We start from the raw sequence: 12840 nt of genomic DNA, 5'->3' as shown, positions 1-12840 counted from the left end.
ACAAAGATGAGAAAATATGCCTCAAAAACTTAATATCCCCAAATGATAATAATCTCTATATAAATGCATATATTTTAAAATTTGGAAAATTTCACACCAAAAACTCTACACATTTGTCCATGAGAATAAATTCTGTCCAATATTTAAGAGAAAAAAGAAAGAAACAAACAAACAATTGTGCCCAGTCTTTTTTGGAAAATGTGGAGGGGAGGTAAGATCCCAATAACAACATATGACCCTACTACCAAAATCTGAAAAGAACAATGGAAGAAAATTTATAGGTCAACATCCTTCCTTAATATAGTTAGCATCTATAACAAAACATCACTAACTGTAACCCAACAATATAGAAAAGGATGCTGCATCATGATCAAATAGTATTTATTTTAAAAATGCAGTATTACTTTGAATGCAAATATCAGTTGATGCAGCCAGCACAGTGGCACTCATGCCTTAATTTCAGTAGTTCTTAAGGCTGAGGCAGGAGAATCACAAGTTAAAAACCAACCTCAGCAACTTAGCAAGGCCCTAAGCAACTTAGAAGACCCTGCCTCAAAATTAAAAAAAAAATAAATAAATTTAACAGGGCTGGGGATGTGGCTCAGTGGTAAAGTGCCCCTGGGTTCAATTTTTGGCAATCAATCAATCAATCAAACAATCAATAAATGTGTGTGTGCCCATGTGTATATATAAACTGATAGAAATCACTTTTTTTTCATAATAAAGGAGAAAATCACATGGACATTTCAATATGGAAAATTGAACAAGTTCCCAAGAAACTGGGAAGAGAAAAGAACTTCCTCAATATAAGAGGAATATATGAATAATATACAACTCACATCCTGAACACTTTTCCACTAAGACAAGAAACAGATTAAGTAATGCTTATTTTTTGCCAATTTTATTCAACATTCTATGTGTCCTAACCATTGTGGTAAGATGTAAATATTTATTTTAGACAATAGGTCTGTTTGTGAATCCCAAAGAATCTACACAAAAAAACAAAAACCAAAAAACCTACTAGATCTACAAGATAAAATAAGCATGATCTGAGGAATTCAGGATCAATATATGAATACTAATTATCTTTCTAAGTACTATCAATGACCAACTGCAAACTAAGTTGCAATAGCCCCAAATTTAAGATATTTAGAGATACATTTAACTAAATACATGTAAGATTCATACTTCAAAAACTACAAAATATTTCTGAAGAAATTGACTCAAATAAGGGATAAATGGCTATTTTACATAAATTAGGAGACTCAGAATTGTTAATGTTACAATTCTGCCCAAATTCTTCTTTATGTATGATCACATACCCAGCAGAATTTTTTTAAACTAAAATTTATATGGAAAGATAAAGGGCCTAAAATAGCTCAAACAGTCCTGTGAAAGAATTGAAGTTGGAAAACTCTTTACAAGATTTAATGCAAAGCTCTTGCAATTAAAATAGTGAGGTATTTGCATAAGGCTAGGTAATAAATAAGTGGTACAATGAATAAAGTCAAGACATAGTCTCCTTCATTTTTACTGAAAAAAAAAATTTAAGAAGATGGCAAAAATTTACTGATAAAATAATTTTTGAACAAAAAATGCTAGGGAAGCTGAATATTCTTACCAAGAAAAGTGAGAGATGACTTACTTTGTTGTTGTTGTTGTTGTGTTACCAGGAATTGAACCCAGAGGGGCTTAACCTCAGAGCTATATTACTGTTTAGCTCTTTTTATATTTTGTTTTGAGACAGGGTCTCACTAAGTTGCTTAGGGCCTTGCTAAGTTGCTGAGGCTGTCTTTAAACTCAATATCCTCCTGCCTCAGCCTCCAAAGCCACTGGCATTACAAGTGTACACCACTGCACCTGGATAAATTTACTTATTTTTAATATTATACAAAATATTAACCACATAAGTTTTACAGATAAAGGTAAAAGCTAAAATAAACCTATTCAGTAAAGAACTGGAGATGATCTTTGAGACTTTATGGTAGGCAAATATTTATAGACAGAATGCAAAGAACACTGACTATAAAAAGAAAATAGATAAACAGGACTTATCAAAATTCAAAAGACACTAAACTAATTCAAATCACAGACTGAGATAACATATTCACAATGAATATACCTGACAAATAATAGATTAGATTCTGAACACTTTTTTAAAAATTATAAGTCAATAGAAAGAAAAATACCTAGTAAAAATGGCAAGTTTTGGATGGAGACCTCATAAAGGAGAATATAGGAGAGGCAAATAGACACATGAAAATATGGTAAACACATTAGGTAAATGAAAATTGAAAATACAAAGAGAAATCATTATATACTCACTAGATTGGCTAACATGAAAATTACCAAATGCCCAAGAGAATGTAGAGCAATGGAATTGTTTACACATTGCTGGTAGGAAGTATAATAATGTAATCACCTTGACAACTGTTTAACAATGTTTACTCAAATTTAACATATGCATAAACTTTAGCCTATCAATTCCACTCCTACCCCTCAAAAGGAAAAGATGCCCACAAACAGTCACATACAGAAATGCTCAAAGAAAATTAATTTATGATCATAAAAAATTTGGAATCAATCCAAGAGTCTTTCAGTAGAAACATAGATAAGCAAATTGTGGTAATGTTCATACAATGAAATACTACTCGCAATAAAAAGGAGAAACTATGAATATATGCAATCACATGGATAAATCTAAACACCATTATGTTGATGTTCTGCAATTCTTAAAGTTCGAGAATAAGTAAAATTAATCCACAGAGATAAAATCAGAATAATAGTTGCTCCTAGAGGAAGATAAATTGACTGGAAAGGGAAATGAGAAAATAGTGCAGTGTTCTGTGTTTTGCTTGGGATATTGATGATGGGAGCATACGTATTTGTCAAAATGCATTCATCTATATACTCAAGATCTATGCTTTTTGCTGTATATAATTATATCTCAATAACACAAGTCTGGCAGGTACAATATGACATATTTATGCAGTTATAGTTGTGTGTTCACATAAAGAAACCACTTTGCTTGACCATATTTCAATCAACTCTTCTGTATTAGATTCGAATGGATTTTTCTCAATGCCATTTAAATGATATTAGAGTAGGTAGAAATCCTATGCCTATTGGCCAGTGACCTAAGCCTGTCACACGGTTGGATTTATAAGTCCATACATAAAACTGCCTGCAGAGGATCTAAGGCCTAGAAAAATGGGACAAATATCCAAAGTCCTCTACTTAGAAGCCTAGAATCTGTGGTTTCTGGGAGGCAAGCAATAGAGGACACAGTTCTTTCTGTTGATCTAAAAACATAATCTGGGTCATGGGCCATAGTGTGCTAGAACCATGCAATACTTTAGTGGTCATCCAGGACAACTCTAACTGTACAGATGGAGAACTTGACATCCAGAGAGGTTAAATATTTGCCCAAGAACACACATCTAGTTAGTGGTAATCTGAGGCTAAACTCAAAATACCCTTATTCCCAACACTTTGAGAGGTCACTATATCTGACTGCTTTTCTCATCTATAATTATTCCTCATTTTCAAAACAAAAGTGAGTGGACCATTAGGGCATTCAGTCTAAACATTGACTTTTGAATGTCTCGGACCCCTTTAAGGCTCCCTTTGATCTGTATTCAAACCAGATTTAGATTTGAAAGGGAAGAGTGTCTAATTGTGCTTGCCTATGCCCCAAACCCTCCAGGGCTGGCTGACTGAGAAAGAACTTTATTTCAAGTTAACTGTATTTCAGTTTCTTGGGGGCAATTGCACTACAGTGGTTTTAAGATCTTCACTGAATTTAAGCTGCATTTATTCTGCAAGAGGAACACAAACATTTCATTTGCATGTTAGTTTCAAAGTAGTAAAATAATGGATTTTCACTCTTTGATACTTAAGGATCGTTTATATATTTAAGATATAAACAAAACTTTGCTTTCCAAATTTTAACCTCATTATTTGTTGTCACTGTGTAATTTTAAAACACCTGGAGATCTTGCTTGTGTCCCAGATTTCCTTTGGAGACTGGGTTTGTAGTCTAACGATGTTTACATTTTACTGCCAACTGATTTTCCTTATAGTAGTGAAAGCCTTTGGCAGGCTTCTGTTTAGAAACTGGATATCAGGGATCTGGAATTACCCAAATAATTTGCCCTCCAAAAGGCTTCTGTGCTTGCCCCAAGCCTATGCCTGGTTCTGTGTCCAAGACATTTGGGACTGTCATAGAAACAGATTTACAGGGTTTGAACTGCAGAGCTCAGAGTCTCTATCCTTTCCCCTGAGAATGGTGGGAGCCCTGTGATAAATTCGGTCCGTATCAGTCTGTTTGGGAAGACTTGAGAAACCTTGGAGTCCATGAGCTGCCTCGGTGAGGTGAGCTCCAGAGAACTGCAAAATTTTCTGATTCTTTTTTTCCAGCTTTTTCCACCTGACTTTTCAGGTTCTGTGGGCTAATTTTCTGCTAGCAGGAGATGTGAAGAAGCTGCATGAAAAAGAAGAACCTTGGCAGAGAATACCTGGGAGGGAAGAAGAATGAAAAGCATAGGCTGAGTAGCACTCCAAGAGGATAGGCAGCCATACTGAGAAGTCAGGGGGAAATAAAACCAAGAGTTCACTATATACATATGTATATTATATATTTATATATAAGAAAATAATATATATTTAAAATATAAATAAAATAATAAAGATGTATTTTTTTTCCCAGAAAAAGCATTACATAAACTTTTGAAAAATTTAAAGTATTGTTTTGGAAAATTTCCAAGACCTGTTCATTAGAAAGCCACTTGTTAGCTTTTATGGAAAAGAATCAAAGTTAAATGGTTTTCATTATACTTTTTAATAAACCCATCTTTAATGATACTAGTATTTGACTTTCTAATTCTTATGTTTTTATAAAAGAAAATACATTCACCTTTTCCCTGCTTTTCTTTCCTCATCACGCTATGATTGCCAGTGCACCACAAAATTCGGTTTCACATATTCTGTTCACATACCAGTTTTACATATGTGAACCACTTTAAGTGCCCTCATGCCACCTTAAGAAGCTTTATTGACCTCACATGATATTAACCTAGAATTCTATATATGGAACTCAATGATACACAGGACACTTCTGAAAGCAGTGTCACCATTGTGACAATGTGGAACCAGAACGGTGCATCTTCAGAGGCGGCGTGGACACTATAAGAAAGAGCAAAGGACACTACCATAAATCCTCAGCAAATACTTATTAAGATCAATGGTTACATACTATGTGCTGATGGGAGCTTTTATTTCTGAGTGGGAATTAAGATGAATGATATCATGGATGTATTAGAACCTCCTCTTTGCTTTTAAAACACAGGACAGTTCCTCCCCCCAGTCCCCCATACAATTGACCAATCTTTCTAGTCACAAGACATTGCATCATAATGCTCCATATTCATTTAACCTATGATCAGTCTGCCCTACTTTGGTGACAATGATGTGACCTACAGGAGAGTCTTGCATAAAGGCCAGAATCAGATTGTGATGAGTCATTTGTCCTTGACTTACATGGCCACTTCTAAGGCACTAGCCGTTCATAATCACATTCCACAGTGCTCAGTGAATGAGTAATACTTCAGCTCGAATTAGAGAAAACAGTGACTTTCAGGGTGGCCTTCTAGAAGCTGTGGTGGAAAAGGGCAGAGAGGATCCTCAGGACTAGAAGATACTTACAGAAGGCAAAATTCTTGTTGGTTACATAAAAGGATACTTTTCTTCTCTCTTTCAAATCTTTTTTTTTAAATAGTGTTTTCCAGACTTTCTTTGAACCTACGCTACCTTAGATATTTTTGAGTGCTATTTTAAGCAATTGGGCATATTCTCTATGATGCTTTCTTTTCCGCAACCAGTACCCTTCAATGGAATGAATAAGATTTGGGGTTTCAATTTACAACCTGGACATAAGAAAAACTTAACTGAAAGGATCTTTTAGGATAAGAACAAAAAAGTCTTTTGAATAATTAAGTGAAAGGAAAATGAAATAATAATGCTCCCATTTCTATGACAAAAATTTAGAAAGCAATAATGCATTTTGACATATTGTACACAAATGGAGCACAATTTCTCCTTCCTCTGACTGAACATGGTGAAGAGTCATACTGATAGTGTAATCATACATGTATATAGGGTAATAATGTCCTTCTCATTCCACCATCCTGCCCATCCCCACACACCTGCCCCTCCCCTCGACCCCTCTGCACAATCCAAAGTTCCTTCATTCTTCACCCTGAGCCCCCACCCCATTATGGATTAGCATCCACTTATCAGAGGAAAACATTCACTTTTGTTTTTTGGGGTTTGGCTTATTTCAATCTGATATTCTCCAGCTTCATCCATTTGCCTGCAAATGCCATGATTTCATTCTTTATATGGCTGAGTAATATGCCATTGTGTATATATACTACATTTTCTATATCCATTCATCTGTTGAAGGGCATCTAGGTTGGTACCATAGTTTAGCTATTGTGAATCAAGCTGCTCTAAACATTGATCTGGCTATGTCACTGTAGTATGCTGACTTTAAGTCTTAGTGTTTAAACCAAAAAGTGGGATAGCTGGGTCAAATGGTAGTACCATTCCAAGTTTTCTGAGGAATCCCCCCTGCTGCTATCCATAGTGGATGCACCAATTTGCAGTCTGGTGGTTTGATTTTGTTTGTCAAAATAATAGCCAAAGCCCAAACATATTCTAGAGCTATTTATCTGAAGAGTAAGTTGGGATTCAATGCCTTAAGCTCTCCTCTGCCTTTGCCTAAGATAATGATTCATTACCAGTTATCCAAGCCAATTGTTTTCTGTTTCTTTACTTTGAGTTCAGAAATGATAAAATAGTGCTTAGTGTGTGTGTTATTGTTTATAAATCTGATCTAACAATTATTGCCTTTTCATTAAGTATGCATGGACTTCAACTAAGTTTTTATATATTCTTTTGTTGAATATTTCAACATTAGGATAAGAATTTCCAAAAAGGACTTTTCATAAACTTAATAGGACATCTCTGATTCCATCTTTTAAGTCTTAAGATTAAAATATTAATAATTACATACCTGTAATTCCAATGTCACTTGACAATGCACATAGCCATAAATAATCAGCTCAGTATATCTCATCAGATTGGCATTGAAGCTCAGACAGTCTCCAAAAGATAGCTTGCCTTGTGCTCAGTAACAATCATGCTTTCCTTGGAATACTCCTAAAACACTAGAAAAGCTATATCTCTGGAATATACTATATGTTTTTCAAAGAGAACAATCTATTTTAAAAATAAACATTCTTTGAACTTTTTCCTAGAAAAGTTCCTAAAGTATTTTTCATATTATGTTAATTAGTTGATATAAAATATATTTGGATATTTAATATATTAAGATAATTTGGTATTAATCTGTTTTTTATGTAATTTTATCAAGAATTGAAGACATTCAAATTTGGGGAAGGTGATTGGAAAGGTTCCTGCATGCCCTGTAATATACACAACTAAAATTGTATGGTCCAGGTCTTTAAAGAATGCAACAAAGGCTTGGGCAGTGACACATACCTGTAATTCCAACAACTTGGGAGGCCAAGGCAGGAGGATTGCAAGTTCAAGGCCAGCCTCAACAAGTTAACAAGATCCTATCCATAAAAATGAATAAATAAATAAATACAACAAATTTTTTGTCAAATTTGTTATGAACTGAGAAAGGGATAGATGATTGAGTAATGACTTACTATTCAACATTCACACAGCTGTGTTATTTCCTGTTGGCTAAAATGTAAAGGCTATGTCCACACCGCAGCATAAATCACTCTAGTAGTCACCATTAATGAGAAAAACAAGACCAAATACTTCAACTGGAAGACTCTTACATATAGGCTAGACAACTGATCAATGCCCTCAGCAGGAGACACTGGCCTAATTTTAAGAGAAAATAAAAGATTCCCTTCCAAGAGAACAAATTCTTCCCAAATAGCGAGTTCAAGCTATTGAATTTTATGAACCTCCTTTTTTCATTTCTTCTTTCTTAGGTGCAGAGGGGAGAAGTACCCTCTTGTTTTACCGGTGTTGTATAAGGCTAGTTAATGTATCACCCTCTTCTGATCATGCCCCCCCAAAAGTCAACTGTGAAAATGCCACCATTAAGTACAGAGTTTGTTTTATACTCTTGTCCTTACTCTTCATGCTTTTAAAACTATCCAATATCAATCATCTTACTAAATTCTCAGAGAAAGCCCATGACTCACATCCACATTTTCTGACATAATGTCTACAAAGGCATCCAGATTTCTTGTTTTTGCATCAGTTTTCTCTCTGCTTTGCTGATGTTGTCTGTAAGTGACCTGTGCCTTCTCCTCATTGTGTAATTGCTTCTTCAAACACTTGTGCTAGAATATGAGGAGAGGCAGGCAATCAAGAACAGTCAGATTATGCCTTATAGTATTCCACTGTGAGCTGAGATCTCCGTGAAGACACTGACTTTGAAAAGAAAGGTGTCTGTAGTGTCCATCTAAAGAGGATGGGGCATGGATTTCTAAGCTGCCTTATTGTGCAATTTAAGGAGGCAGATAGAATCTCCCCACCCAAAGGATGAAACAAAGGAAGAGAATTCTGGGCTTTCCCAAGGTCAGGCAGTGTGTTGGTTCAACCTGTACTAACCCACTTCCTGACTTGTAGTCCAGTGCTCAAAGAGAGAACACAGAGCTGTTGTTTATGAGTCCTCTGCCATCTCTGTGTGGGGGATCTCTCAGTTAGCCTTTCCTCCAGGACTGGGATCAGCCCTCTTTGTGTCAGAGAGAATGAATTTTCCATAAGAGGATGATTTCCCCTAATAATTAAAGGGTTCATTGCAAAGAATAATTTTTAAGCTCATGTCTTTTGGGGAAACTGATTATGCAATATTAAAAAAAATATATAGAAATGTTTGCTGTTGGTTTTCTCTTCGGTTGGTCTTAGGGTAAATCAAAGAAAGGAGAGAGTAATAAGAAGACAAAAAACAAATAGGAGGACTAACAAAAGGAAGACCATTAGGCAACACATGATCCCCCAGATGGGGCTTTATATCTTACAAATAAATGAGTTTCTTAGGGGAAATTTTTCAATGCAGTCTGAAATTTCAGTCTTCTCTAGGACTTTTGGCATATTTGGATCTCGTAGTCTCATTGAAGATGAGCAGTTTCATTAAGATGGCTCAGCTAGTAAGTGACCGATGCAGACCTAGAACTTTAGCCATTCATTCATTCACTCATTTGTTCATGTGATCATGCTGCTACCCTGCTCCAGGCCTTCCAGCGTCTGGCTTCCCATTGCCCTGAGAATCAAGTCCAGATCCTATGATCAGTCATTCAGCCACTGCTCATCCTTCTGTCCCCACCTCCGCTCCCCTCCTTCAGTGGACCTCAGCCATTCTGGCCTTCCTTCTGTTCCTCAATGCTGCCAACTCTTCCTTCCACGTAACCTTTCCACGGTCTGTTTCCTGCCTGAGTATCCTCCTGCTGGGCCTTCTCATGGCTGATTTGTCCCCATCATTAAAGACTCAACTTCATATAGAGGCACTGCCAGGCTTTAGGATCCAACTGCCACACTAGTGTACTTTATCATTCCACCCTGGTTTGTTTTTTTTTTTCCTTCACAGAGCTTAGCACGCTCCTTCTTATTTATATGCTTGCTTCCTCATATATTGTTTATCTTCTGTCTGGAATGTATGTTCTCTGACAGCAGAAAACAGGTCTGGCATGTTTACTGCTATATCTGTAGTTCCTGGAACAGTACCTAGCATGTAGCAAATACTTGGTAAATAACTGATAAACTGAATGTTAAATTCTTCAAAAATATGTATTAAATATACATCACACATTGAGTGCTAGAGAATCAAAAAAAAAAAAAAACCTAAAGAAAGAATTCCTACCCTAGAAAGACTCAAAGCTGGGGACTTTAGGCCATTGGTTTTCTACTCTATAATGCATTCATCAAATTTCACTCAGCAACTGGCAGATTCCTAGAGATTCAGGTCACCTGATTGCCAAGTGCAGTCATCCACTATTATTTGGGATCATTCACCAGTGAGGCGGTTATGCTTCTGGTCTTGCCTGGGACAGACCCTTTTACATCTGTGTTCCTGCTGTAACCATTGGTAGTGCCCCATTTGCTTGCCAAAGTAAGCCAGCTTAGATAATAAATTATGTGGTTATCGTATTCACCTATCATTCAATTAAAAACAAATAACTACTAATGCTAGTCAGAGTGGCTTAACCACACAGGCCACAACAGTAAAGGAATATGAAAGGTCAAGTCCTATCTCTGGAAAGAAGCAACTTCACAAGTCAAAAATGTGAGAGAAAATGAGGTGGGGCCAATTCCAATGACTAAATCCACGAATGAAAATAGGATTCCCCAAGATGTGTTCAGCGGTTCTGGGAAAAGCAAGTAAGAGTGACAGGGAAATATAAGTGCAGAGCTCTTTATTGAGCCAGAAACTGTTATGCAAGCCTCATTTGCATTTCCTCATAAATACTATTATAACTCCTATTTTCAAGATGATGAAATTGAGGCTTCCAGAAGTTAAATAATTCACCCAATGTCACATAACCAGAATATGTGAATCTCAAGATCCAACTACACTTCCTTGTGATTGCCTGCCCCAATCTTTATGCCCACTACTTCTCAAATGAACATGTAAATAACTTGATAAAAGTTTCCTGTGCTTAAGTAGGTTTGGGAAGTGCTAGGTTCTGAAACTATGCTCACTGGCCACTTTTTAAAAAAATTATTCTAATTTGTTATATATGATAGAAGAATGTATTACAATTCATAATACACATACAGAGCACAATTTTTTATATCTCTGGTTGTATACAAAGTATATTCACACCATTTGTGTCTTCATACATGTACTTAGGGTACATCATTTTTATCCCCTGGCTCCCACCCCACCTCTCCTTCCCCTTTGCCCTATCTAGAGTTCATCTAAACTTTGCATGCTCCCCCTCCCAACCCCATTATGTATCAGCCTCCTTATATCAGAGAAAACATTCGGCATTTGGTCTTTTGGGATTGGCTAACTTCAGTCATTTAGCATTATATTCTCCAATTCCATCCATTTACCTGCAAATGCCATAATTTTATTATCTTCTATTGCTGAGTAATATTCCATTTGTGTCTGTGTATATATATATATATATATCACATTTTCTTTACCCATTCATCTACTGAAGGGCATCTAGGTTGGTTCCACAGTTTAGCTATTGTGAATTTTGCTGCAATAAACATTGATGTGGCTGTGTCCCTGTAGTATGCTGTTTTTAAGTCCTTTGGGTATAGACTGAGGAATGGGATAGCTAGGTCAAAAGGTGGTTACATTCTCACTGGGCCACTTTTCTATAGGATGTTTTCATGACCCTAACAAATCTAAGTGCCTGGTAAGTCTTCATGGGAGATATGGGCAGTTTTTCCTCACAAACTGCCTAGGGGACCATTTGTGTGAGGAGAGGGCTAAAGCTCTTCAAAGCAACTCCAGCAAATGATGCTATAGAAAACCCCAGAAGTGCCAGCTACTTCCTTCTCCATGGGTTTACACCTGTGTAAAACAAACCCATCAATCCAGTTAAAGTCAGGACTGTCTTTTCAGGGGAGACTCCAATGTTCTCAGCTCTGAGTGGAAGGGAGAGACCATTCCAGGATGCCCTACACTTCTTGGTCCTAGCTGTTCCTATTTACATCAGGGTTTTAACTACCCTTCATTGTGTCTTTCAACTACCCACACTGAACATTTTTTTTCCATCTTACCTTATCATTTAGAAGCCCAGAAATTCCCATAGGAGGATCTATAAATTAGTTTGGGCCAATATCCTTATTACAATTTAATAACTGAAACCTCCTGATCATGTGGGGTACAAGAGATGAAGATGAGTTTTCACAGAGAGAAAAAAAGAGAACAAAATCTGTGGGCTATTTTGGTCCTTCTGAGGCTCTTGCTGGGAGGAAGAGTTTGGAAGGCTAGAGGTATGGATGTGGAGGAGAGGTGGAGAGGGCTGGAGCGTTGTACTTGAGTTTTTCATCTAAGGGTATGTGGGCCTTCTGAATCTATCTGAGAGTGCTTTGATTCCAAGGCAGATGGTGGCTACAGATGAACGAATGAAAGGCAGAGAGGTCCAAGGGCAGGAGTGGGCAGAAGGCTAACACTGTGTATTTGGTCCCTAGTGCAGTAAGGCTGCTTCCAGTAGCTTCAGTTATAAGCATCTTCTGCTTCTCTTTCTTCTCCCCTCCCACTCCCTCTTCCCACTCCTCCAAACCTTTCTGCTTCCTCTTGAATGACTGAAATTGCCAGGTTTCAGAAGCCAACCTGATACTGTGACCCAGCAAACTAATTCTTGCATCTGAAACAGCTTGGCTTAGCTATTGTTCCATGGCCTACGTACCTGACACTGACCTTTAATTTTCTTTGTAATGCAACCATTTAACCCTTTGGCACCCAAAATTTGCTTCCTATGTTTTGTAACTATGCCTTGACTTAAATGGGAAATACTTACGTTCTCACAAAAAAGTTCATGAGGCTTCTGGAGAAGATCACTTATGAAAACATCTTTAAAGGAATTCTAGTACAAATCGATGTGCACAGATATCCATTTTCTGCCTCCTTCTGTACTTGTTCAGTTCCATCCAACAGAAAATCCTACTTGGGGTCTTCTAGTTGTCCCAGAGCTTTGCTCTGAAATCCATTCTGTACAGCCACCCTAGAGGGCGCGCTGCTTACATTTTCCGCAAGCAACGCTACAGCGCTCGCTCCCAGGCTCCATAAAAGGGGAGGAGGCGGATCAGTTTCCTTCTCTCATTGAGAAA

General features: G+C 37.0%; 1 long non-coding RNA gene across 1 annotated transcript; it reads right to left on the bottom strand.

The window, feature by feature from the left end:
- Positions 1-2542: 2542 nt before the first annotated feature.
- On the bottom strand, positions 2543-12816 carry LOC125619397. The gene is made up of 2 exons (XR_007350922.1): positions 12531-12816; positions 2543-4517 (listed from the first exon to the last, which is right to left on the bottom strand). It is a non-coding gene; the product is annotated as an uncharacterized LOC125619397 (long non-coding RNA).
- Positions 12817-12840: the final 24 nt, after the last annotated feature.

The sequence above is a fragment of the Marmota marmota genome, unplaced genomic scaffold (genome assembly GCF_001458135.2).
Source record: "Marmota marmota marmota unplaced genomic scaffold, marMar, whole genome shotgun sequence".
NCBI lineage: Eukaryota > Metazoa > Chordata > Mammalia > Rodentia > Sciuridae > Marmota > Marmota marmota.
Note: the sequence above shows the minus strand (reverse complement) of the source record. Positions and strands in the feature narration are given on the sequence as shown.